The 11,279-nt window shown below is 49.9% G+C and overlaps 1 protein-coding gene across 11 annotated transcripts in view; it reads right to left on the reverse strand.

The window, feature by feature from the left end:
• EXD3 (exonuclease 3'-5' domain containing 3) overlaps positions 1-10,696 on the reverse strand; it is a 214,431-nt gene extending 203,735 nt beyond the window's left edge. For 5 of the 11 annotated variants that reach the window (XR_011155543.1, XM_069031645.1, XM_069031634.1 and 2 more), the window contains exons 1-2: positions 10,581-10,696; positions 7,506-7,572 (exon numbers count right to left, since the gene is read on the reverse strand). The gene's annotated coding sequence lies outside the window, so the exon portion shown is untranslated. The other 6 variants (XM_069031636.1, XM_069031639.1, XM_069031638.1 and 3 more) reach the window with 6 other exon arrangements.
• Positions 10,697-11,279: the final 583 nt, after the last annotated feature.

Below are 11,279 nucleotides of genomic sequence, written 5' to 3' on the forward strand. Positions count from 1 at the left end.
TTTCACCTCTGGGTTGAAATCCAAGTCAGGCTGGTAGTAGCCAAGACCCATTAGCTCAACATCTGCTAGTTGTTTGGCAGCCCATGTGAAGTGAGTTATATTCCTCAGTGTCCACATCCCAGTCCCACTAATTGGCACCACATTGGCAATCTAAACACAGAGGTTAAGGTCTGAGCACGCAGCAGGCAGTGACTCCGAGATCAGGCAGCTTCAGTTTTGAGGACACATGTGATAAATTATACTTTTGGTATATGGAACTCCATTTAATTGCCCCACCATCCTGTTCTGCCCTCAGAATAAAATTGTAAATCCAGGCGAGCCAGCAAACTGTCAGCAGTGCCTTGTCCAGAACACAGCTCCCGCAGCAGTAACACACATTGCTAGGTCCATTACTAGTCAAAGCAACTTATACAACTGCTTAGATTTTAAGCAAAATGCTGTACAACATGAAATCAAGTATGAGCTAAAGTGTTTGGATAATAGTTACCAATATCCATAAAGAGTATCTTTCCCTCAACTCCAGTTTTAAATGCAAAAATGCAACTCACTGAAAAGGCAGTAACAATATAATCCTATAGATCCCAAATAACAAGGCACTTTTCTTTTTGTCTTTCCTTCTTCTGCAGCTTTCCAACAAAGAGTGCACAGGAACAAAGCTGATTTGAAAACAAGACCCATTAACTTTTAGAGAATTATTCTTTTTGTTGCCCCATGGTACAACATTTCTGTATGAGGACAAAAAAAAGCTGTTAGCTCTTAATACACAGTAATAAAGGAAAATTGATTTTTCATATCATCTGAATATGGCAGCATAAAAAAAGTCTGAACTATGAGGGAAGGAAACTCATGTTACAGTTTAGAAACTGTTCCTGATGTTTACACATCACTTCAGTTTAAAGAACTGCTTATGATGGGAACATGATGAAAGCTGCTGAGCATGAAAGGAGATGGAAATGAAGCCAAAAGAAGCATCTTTGCTGGACCTCTACAAGAAAAGAGAATCAGAGTCAGTTAGTTTGGGAGGGACCTCTGGAGCTTTCCAATCCAATCAGCTGCTCAAAGAATGGCCAACTTCAAAATGGGATGAGGTTGCCCAAAGGTATTTTAGATGAAAGCACAACACAGTACAGTGCCCTGCAAAATCCACCTACAAAGAAATTTTTCTTGCAAGCCAAATCCCCTCCTCATTTACCACTGCTCTGGAAATGATTCCATTCTAAGCTGTTCTGAGAAGCAATAGGGCCAGCTGCCATCAGGAACAGTGATACACTGCAATGGAAACAAACCTAATCTGAGTACCCAGTAGGACCAGGGGGTGGAGAACTTCAGCTGGTAGAACACAGACTTGAGGACAGGTGACTCTGAGAGAGCTTGCAAAGTGCAGTCCTCCAAGATTTGTGTTTTATCTGATGTTGGAGAGGTATGCTCAGCCTGGGAGAAAAAGGCAGCGGTGACATAAGGCCAGTGAGCACGAAAACAAACCCAGCCCCCTGTCTGCATTCCCCAGCCACGCTCCAAGGAGGGGGTTTCCTTCTTGTGCAAGGAACACTCGAGCAGTTTACAGCCAGGGGCTTGATTGTCTCTCAGCTGCCTCATACAGGAACAGCCTGCTGCTTTGGCACAGCTCTGCCAGCACTGCCTGGCTCTGCCAATGCTGCCTGGACTTCTGATACAGGCAGGTAGTGACAGGACAAGGGGGATGGCTGCACACTGCCAGAGGGTGGGATTAAATTAGAGATTAGGAAGAAATTCTTCCCTGTGAGGCAGGGAGGCCCTGGCACAGGGTGCCCAGAGCAGCTGTGGCTGCCCCTGCATCCCTGGAAATGTTCCAGGCCAGGTTGGATGGGGCTTGGAGCAGCCTGGGACAGTGGAAGGTGTCCCTGCCCAGGGCAGGGGTGGAACTGGATGGGATTTAAGGTCCCTTCCAACTTAAATCAGTCTGAAATTCTGTGACTCAAGATGGACCAAGGGATCTGTCTGATAGAGCAAGAGCTCTCCTTCCCCAGAGCTCCAATATCCCTGCCAGGCTATCCCTCCATCTGCTTCTGGCAGCAAGGACACAACCTTCTTTTACTCTTCACTATTTAAGCCTTTAAGGTGGATCTTTTCTTACTCTCTTCTATACTTTTGAGAAGTAGAATGGGCTCATGCCACATTTTTTAAATGCCAGACCAATTCCTTCTGTTTCAAGACACGTTATTAGCAGCTTCTTTTAAAATCACACCACTGCAAATGATTCTGTTGACACTTGAGGCAGGAGCTGCTGTGCTGACACCTACAAGAGAATTAAAGGGGGCTGTGATGGCTGCCAGGGGTCCAGCATAGGCTGGAAGAAACCAGGCTGGCACCAAAATCACCAGTACTGGAACTGCTCTGCCTTTGGCCACATTCAGCCCCCAAGGTGCCAGCTCAGGAGGTGCTGAGGTGCTTCAGCACTAATCCCTGAAGCTGCAGGAGTCAGTGAGGTGAGAGGGCCAAGGAAAGGTTATCATCAGTGAGCTGCTTCACTGAGCAGCTCTCACATGCACTTCTGAACCCTCAGGCAGGTATCAAGAAAGCATTTATACTCAACATAAATGTTTTCTCACAAAACCAAGTACAGGAATAATACCGAACTCATGAGTTTCCTGAGAGTAATTCCTCTCCATTTAGAAAACAGAAGGGGTCCAAGAAAGAACTTCTCTGCAGGGGAGGAAGGCAGGAAGGAAGGAAATGTGAATTACATACACCTCTAGATAAGTTCCCCTTTAAAAAAAAAAGGAAGGAAATTAGAGTTAACTAAAAAGAGCATGTTTAGCATCACTGCACAAGCTGGGGAAAAAACCTCGGAAATCCTGGCTAAAGATAATGCTGCCTCCTCCTGTCCTGCCGGGCTTGCCACAGCCACTGCCCCAGGCAGATGGGAAAGGGCCATTTTTCACCCTTTTATAAGCACCACCACTTTGAAGTTACAAATCAGAGTCACCATTTGCTGATTACCCCTCCCTATGTCATCCTATGTTTCTTTGTAATAAGGCTGTTAAAAAACATGTGTTTTCACTTTTTTTTATTATTATTAAAAAAGGATAACTCATAGCTGAGTAGAGACAAAGGCTCTGTTGATACAACAACATGTGGATTAAATCTGAAAGGAGAAAGAAAGCTGTTCTAATAAACTGACAATCCTGCTCAGAGGCATGATATCCAGATTAGTGTAATAAATCATGAGGAAAGATTTCTCTTTGGCTGAAACAACCATTTATTTAGGCATGGAACAAGAGTATTTTAAAATTGCTCTGGACATTGCACACAAAATACTTTCTTCATTTTTGTTCTTTTTTGTTTGTTCATTTTCTTGTGAGTTTTAAGCATATACCCAAAGTTTTGCATTTGCTTTACTTAAAAGCTACCAAAAAGTTACTTTTTGGTGCTTAAACCTCTGACAAATCAGCCAGACAGCACCATTGGGCTCCTACAGAAACAAGAGGGAAAAAAAAGGAAGGAAAAAGTAATTCTTGCTCCATTACATCATTACATTAGGCAGAAAACTGCCCCAAATTCAAAATTTCCCTATTATGCTCCTCTCCCATGTTTTTACAGTTGTATTTGTTCCCTTCACCTCTATTAGCAGGAGCTTTTCCACTCTTTTTCAAGCTGGACACATCTGCACTATTGCTGCCTTCTCCTATCACACAGTTTGTCCCACAGTGGCTGCTGAGCCCAGCACAAGAACCTGCCCTGTCAGAAGGTCAGTTTGGGGGCAGGGGAACAGCAGGGAGGGGCTCCAGAAACCCCACTCACACCACCAGCCTCAAAACCCTGCTCAGAACCAGCACTGGGCCTCCAGATCCCCCCTGTGCTGCTGGGCAAAAATCAGGGTTTGGCAGAACTTCCTGAGTCCAACACTGGACTGTAACTATAGATGGGACTAAGAACTGCAGCCACTCCTGTTCATAAAAATCCCATTTGTACCTGGAGCTGATTTCAGAGCTGAAGCAGCTACGAATTCCCTTCAACACATCATGCTGTGGGGATGGCATTGGCCAACTCAGGCAAACATGTCACCACAGAATACAGCTGCTCTTCCAACAATGACAAAAACCAAAACAGCATCACCAGAAAAGGAAACGTTCAGTTCCACAGAGATGTTCTGTGAGAAAATTTCTGGGAGATATTACTCAAAACTGGAAGAAACTGTTTCCTACAAGCAGCCTGGAGCTCCTCTTAAGTATGGTCTGTAACATCCCTGGCTCCTGGATTACCATCATTTTTAGGAACACCCAAACTGTGGTAAAACACGAGAGGGACTTGGATATGGGATGGAGGATAACACTAAGAGGGTGAAGATTTTGGCTGAAGCCTCTGCCGTTCAGTGTCAGTCCTAAAGTCACTTACAGAAATCACAAGAGTACAAGAAACACTCTTCAAACCCACTAAAAACCAGTCCCCAGTCCCACAGCTGAAATGCTTTAAGCTCAGCAACTGTTTTCATCTCTGCCAGAGGAGTCCCTGTGCGCTCCATTCCACCTTAAAATCCATCTGCCAGCCAGACAAATAAAAGGTTCCTCAGAAATTCCAGCTGATGCAGTCACTGGGAAGCCATCCCAGCCTGCCTCGTCTGCTGTTGTATTCCCAGCTCCCTGAAAGAATCCAGGGGCCACACATCAGCCCTGGATCAGCACTGGCTGCTCTCTGACCCTGACCCACTCTCTCTGCCCAGAGCAGCTGTGCCACCCTCCCAGGAGGGCAGTGGGAGCTGCAAGTGCAGAGCTCCTGCCTTTGTCCCTGGGCTCTGCCAGGATCCCCAGCCCAGACCCGCCTGCAGGGGCTTTCACCCTGTGCCATCAGCTGCCTCCCAGGCTGCAGCATCTCCCCACAGCGCTGCTTCCCCCACACCTGCAGCCACCCACATGGCTCAGCCCAGCTCCTGCTGCCTCCTCGTGTGCTCTCCCACAGAGGGATGCTGGAGAACCCCGGAGCAGGAACAGCTCCGCTTTCTTCTACTCCAGGAAATCCCTCTCTGCCAAAAAGCTACCAAGGGGACAGAAAGTTCTGGTGGGACAGAAAGGGAAAGTGCAAGAGGAGATTAAAAACTAGGAGCAGAAAAGGAAGGCCTGACCAGTACTTTTTCTAATTATTCTGCTTTGCTTGTGGAGAATGAAGTCTCGTGGCCAGCAGAGTTCATGGAAGCCCTGCACTGGGATCAGGACTCCAGAGAACGTGCTGTCTCCTGGCTGGAGCACAGAAGCTGCTTTGATAAACACTCCTGTGGTCAGTGTTTACTGTCCTTACCCCACAGACAGTAAGGCTGCCCGTTGGAGCACAGCTCCCTGGCAGGACACCCATGGCAGTCTGGAAGGCTGGAGCTGGTCAGTCAGCCGGACAGCTGGGTGTGTCCATAGCTGTCCCTGCTCTGTGACCTGTCCCATCACCCCCATGCCACGCCTCATCTCCCATCCTGGAGAGGCACGGGAGCACCCCAAGGAGCGGTGACAGATCCCAGCTGCCACCTGCGCTGCTCCCACAGCACCACAGGGAATTCAGAGGCTGAGAGAAGCCATACCGTAAAGATGAGGTTTGTGCCCTGTAGGGATGGCTCCAGCCGAGGAAACACGGCCCGGGTTCTGCCAAGCCTCCCCAGGGCGGGGATGAGTCAGTGCTAATTGCTCAGAAAGCTGCTGGCTCCCACCGGTTTGGTATGGTTTTGTAAAAGCAAAACAAGATATGTTTGGACAAAGGTAAGATTATGTTTGTGTTTACAGACAATCTGACTTCTGCATACAAAGAATGCTGTTCCTTGGACAAAAACCTAAAAATATCAGGAAATCAAAAGTAATGCAAATGATCTCGCTCTATAATCTTGCCAGAACAGAAGCACCACCAAAGCAGCTGAACAATAATCATGGTCTTAAATTTGACTTCTCTGACTCCTGCTTTGTTCAGTATTTTAATTATATTTTAAAAAAATTCTAAACCACTTCAGATTTCAAAGCACTTTTTTATACATTGATTAATTCTCCCAAGGTAAAAATCATTATCCTCTTTTTGACAGAAAGAAAGTGAAAGGAGACACAACAAACTATTTGTCAAATAGACAGACAGAACTGGTGGAAGGGCTGGTACTAAAACCCAAGAGTTTCTGACCAAGAGTTTCTGAAGCACCTTATTTTTTTCTCCAGAATTTACTTTTTAAAAGTCAATAGCAACCAAAAAAAAAGTCCCAAAATGGATATATGTTTAGGATCAAGGCAGTTTATGGGGTAAAGGCCACGAGAAAAGCATGTTCATTAATTCACACTTGGAAAACTGCAGCGAATTCTCTAATAAATTGTTGCTAGGTTTCATATAGAGCACAAGCATGAAATCAGCCCACAGCACAAGCCGTCTTGCCTTGGACCATCAGTACCCAGGGTAATCCAGCTCCAGATTCCCACTTTCTGCTCTGGGGGTAAAGGACATCTGCACGAGGATTTCTCTGGAGAGCTGGTGGGGAATGTGGCTGCTCGCTCCCGTGGGTGGTTCCAGAGTGCCCTCTAACGAGGCTGCAGCTGCATTTCACACACCCAGGGACACCAGGAAAACCCAAAACGAGCCTTGTTTCCGCTTGAAAAGGGGGAAGCAGATGATAGACACTGACTGGTGACTGCTCCTGCACAGACATTTTACACTGCCCCGCAAGCCCTCGTTGGTAAATGCCTCAGTAGGCAGCAGGACTATAGAGAAAGATGGGAAAATTCACAGTTCTCCCATTCCAAGAGAAGAAAGGATACTGAGTCAGGTGACAGTTAACCCAGTACAACTTTTTAAGATAAACTGAGTTTTACACAATCCATAAGGAATGGCTGGATAACTTTTTAACATATGATGTAGTTAAATCAAACTTTACAAAAATAAGTTAATATCATCCATGAGGTTCACATATCAAAATGGAATCTGCTTGAATATATTCCTTAATACACTGGTGTACCATAAAATAGTGACTCTTTGGTCTGCACCCAAGAGTGCTCACAAGCTGCAGTGGTGAAACAGGACTGGCCACCAGTTCATCCAGCAGACACATGGTTTATTGCCCAGTTCCCTTTCACCCACCCACGTAAATTGATAAACCATCCTGCAAACCAAAGAAGTTCTTAGTGAGAAACAAACCCCACGCCGATCCTCAGAACAGAAATTCACTGCAATAATCTCAGCATCACGTTGTCAGAATCAGGCTGTTCCTTCCCCTTAAAGCTGTACCTACAGCTATGCCAGGAGAGCACAGCTGCTCAGTGTAGGCTCACAAGTCACAGCAGCTCCTGTGCAGCTCCTGCCCCCTCCCTCCCCGTGCCCTGCACCAAGGCATCCCACTCAGTGTCCCTCAACACCCCAGCTGGGAGCAGACGGTGCAAATGATCCTTTCCCAAGCTCCTACAAGACAGAACGCAAAGGGGCAGAAGTTCCTGAAGCTGCACTGCCCCCATCCTGCCAGATGTGTGTCAGAAGCCTCTGAACAGACCAGGCAAACTCAACCCAGGCAGCAAACTCACCCCGAGGGAGGGCGGTGACGGTGTCAGCTGCTGGGCGGTGTCTGGGGGATCCCGCTGCCACCAGGAGCTGTGGGGAAGCAAACAGGCCAGTGAGCACTTGGCACACCCGGCAACTCAGCACCTCAGCCCCACGGCCCCCTGCAAGCGCCTGGCTGAGTGCAGGCTGGGAGACAGACATTGGGAGGCATCAAATTCTTCCTTGAACCCCTCTCGCATGCTTGCCAACTTCTTTACTTCTTGCTAAGCATCTTTACTGTAACGTTAACATCATGAGGTGCTATGAGGGTGCTCCTCTCCCATTCCCTGGGGAGCCCGGGCAGTGCCCAGCACCCTCTGGGAAGAACCTTTCCTGATATCCAGCCTAACTCTCCAGCGGCCCAGCTCCAGCCGTTCCCTGGCTGCTGTCCCTGTCACAGAGAGCAGAGGTCAAAGCTGCCTCTCCACTGCCCCTGGGAGGAGCTGCACACTTCTTCGAGGCCTTCCCTCATATCCTTGGCAGAGCTGGAGATGTCATAAAGAGGAAATTATTTATATGCATGAAATCCTTGTGGCGCTTGGGTCTCTCTCGCCCTGGCTCAGTAATGTGGGACAAGGATCACAGCAGTGCCCAGCTCAGCGACCTGCCACAGGAGCCAGAGCTCACCTGTGCAGACACACCCACAGCTCCGCTCCCCCAAACAGACTCAGGGACTGAAGCACTGGACACAGAATTTGGCTGCAATACTATGACAGAAAAAAGAGGCTTTGATGCATTTTTTAAGTCAGTCACTACCACGACGAGCAGGGGCAGGTACAGCCTGCAGGAACAGCAGCTCCAGGGCAGGACACCAACAGGAACCACTCCTGAGACGTCAGTTTCAAATCGGTTTCTGTGCTGCTACTGTTGAAATGTTTACACAACATAAATTAGACATTTTTCCCCCTTGCATAATACTTCCATTATCTTATTCTACTTTTTCTTCATTAGCAAATTCCTTCTTCACGCTCACAGTGTGGTAAGTGCATGGAATACACAACCTCATCCACAGGATACTGGTCAGAGAAAGCACAGAGCCCTTGTGTTACAGGTGATCAGACAGAAGTTGAAGGATTTTTAACTGCTCCTGGTCTGATCAGATTCCAAAACACTTCATCTGCCTCTACCTTCATTCCCCACCACCTATTCCTCGCACAGGAAACTGCAAGGATTATTATTCTGTAAGAATTAGCAACACATGAATTTTTCTTCTGCTACAGAAATGTCTTTGACAGAAGCAGTTGCCTTAACCCTCAAACTGTTCCTGCTGAGAGCCAACACCAAGGGCTGTGCCCAGAGCAACAGCCCAAGTGAGTGGCAAAGCCGAGACTGAATAAGCTGTAATGACATAAGCAGGGTTTATTGCCTGATTTTCAGCTGCAGCCCACAGAGAGGATCTGCCCCAGGTCTCCCAGCAGGGAGCTCCCAGTTAGCACAGCTGGGAAAAGGACACCCTGCTCCTGACCTCAAACACCTGGACAAGACTCTCACCTGCCAGGCCCAAGTTAATGCCTTTTGGGCACATTGCAACACGAAGCCTCCACATGGATTCCGAAAGAACCAAAGACTTTTATCCTCTGGGAAAACAGCTTTCCAGACTTCCAGTATCCCACGTATACACACCCCCTTCTTTCAGTTTTCTGCACAATTTTTCAGACTTTTCTCACTGACATCTGCCATAGCTTCTCCAACACTCTATCAATTTCTTACCCATTCACTCACTAAGAGATGAACGTCTGAACCTGCAGGATGCTCAGCCCCTGGCACATGCCCTGTTTCTGTTCATGTATTTCTGTTCCTCAGTTCCTCTGTGACCAGCCCTCCCTCCAGTGCCCCTGGTTACCAAGGGAGCTGCTTTAGGAGGCTGTCAGAGCACCAAGAACCCTCAGAGAGCTACAAAAAAAGTATTCATATTTAAAGACATACTACACAGACTGTGGTGGGAAGCTGTCCTGGGCACCAGCCTTGGCATGGTACCAAGATCCTCCTGCCACTTGGGCCCACCCAAGCAGGCAGGTCAGGCCCAGCCACAGCAGCAGCACCTTGTCACTGCCCAGCTCCCCTCGGTGCCAGCAGGACCTCGAACAGCAAAGGTCACAAACCTGCCTTGGGCTCAGCCAGTGACTGAACCAAGATGTGGGCAGTGGAGCAGCTGAGTCCCACTCATCCACGGCTTCCATTTAACAGCTGAGGCAGGGTTTGTCCTCAGGTTATTCCTACACTCTGTGTCACACCACCACCTTTGTTAATTAACCTGTTGGGCTGCACTAGAGTTCAGTTCCTCAGAAAATGCAAGTATGTGGTTCTAAGCACTCATCAGTTGATTTAGATGTTGAAATCCCTTCCCAAGAAGGAACACCAGTGGGGGGAATCTCCTTTCCACGCACATGTGGTTCAGCCTTTAATTTCTACATTCATTGCACCTGCAGCATCTAATTACACACAAAATTTTACCCGCTCATTTTATTCCACTCCTGCTGCCGACATCGCGCTAACAAACTATCTTTCTTTTCCTAAAACACGTTTTATCTTTCTATGTGTGGACAACACTCGTGGTACTTCCAATTCCACTGACTCCTCTTTCCCATTCTCCACAACATTTCAAATCAGTAGCAGGGTGTTTAAAACTGAAACCCACCGCCGCCCGACTGCCACGGATTCCTTTGGTTTGTTAACTTGGAGTTAACTCGCTCAAGCCCGTGTAACTCCTGTTGATCGCGTCTCGCCGCTCCGGGCAGCTGGAAGGTGTAATCCCCGTAATTCTGACCGCGCTCCCTCCGCCCCGCTCCCCGCACGCACGGGCTCCCTGCCCAGCCCCTCAGCCTGGCCCAGCCCGCTCCGCCCCGGCAGGCCCGGAGCCGCTTCGTGGCTTTATTTCGGCGCGCGGCGCGTACACCGGAGCGGCCCCGCCGCGCCCGCCCGCTCGCCGCTCCTCCAGCGCCTGAGGCTCAAGGTCCGCTGCGCCGGGGCGGGCTCCCCGTGCGGGCCGGGGTCTCGCACGGCCCCGTTCCCTCCCGCGGCCCCGCCCGGGCCCGCTCGGAGCCGCCCCCGGGACTCACCTGGCACCGGCCGGAAGCGCCCACAGCCACGGTCCGTCGCTCAAAGCCTTCCCCGCCGCTCCGCGCGGCAAACCCGAGCGGCTCCGGAGCGTCTCGTGCGCGGCGCCCCGCCCCCGCCGGTCTCCTGTTCCGGGGCACTGCCGCGCAGCGCCGGCAGGGGGCGATGTCGCCCGCGGCAGCGCGTGACCGGGGGGCGGGGGGCTCTACCGTATTTACCAGAGCACGGGGCCGGCTACACCTACCGTACTTACCGTAGTTAACTCGCACCGCACACGGCCGTGAGAACATTTACTATTTCATTCAGGTTAAATTTACATCAAACATTTCATTCAAAGAAGCTCCCAAAGCGGTATTTTGGCTGCGGCAGCACCGGGGCTGCGGGCTCGCGTCTGGCGGCTGGCCAGGTGCCCTGTGGTGCCCTCAGCGAGCAGCATCCCCCCAGTACCCGCTCAGGTGTGGCCGCCGCCCTCACCGGCCTGCCCCGCCGGCTCCTGCCGCCCTTCCCGGGCTCCGTGTCCCCTCTTCCCGGGCTCCGTGTCCCCTCTTCCCGGGCTCCGTGTCCCATTCCGGGGTCCATGTCCCCCCTTCCCGGGCTCCGTGTCCCCCTCTCCACCCCTCCCGGGCTCCGTGTCCCCCCTTCCCGCGGTCTATGTCCCATTCCGGGCTCCGTGTTCCCTCTCTCCGCCCCTCCCCGGCTCC

Source organism: Aphelocoma coerulescens, chromosome 17 (genome assembly GCF_041296385.1).
Source record: "Aphelocoma coerulescens isolate FSJ_1873_10779 chromosome 17, UR_Acoe_1.0, whole genome shotgun sequence".
Taxonomy (NCBI): domain Eukaryota; kingdom Metazoa; phylum Chordata; class Aves; order Passeriformes; family Corvidae; genus Aphelocoma; species Aphelocoma coerulescens.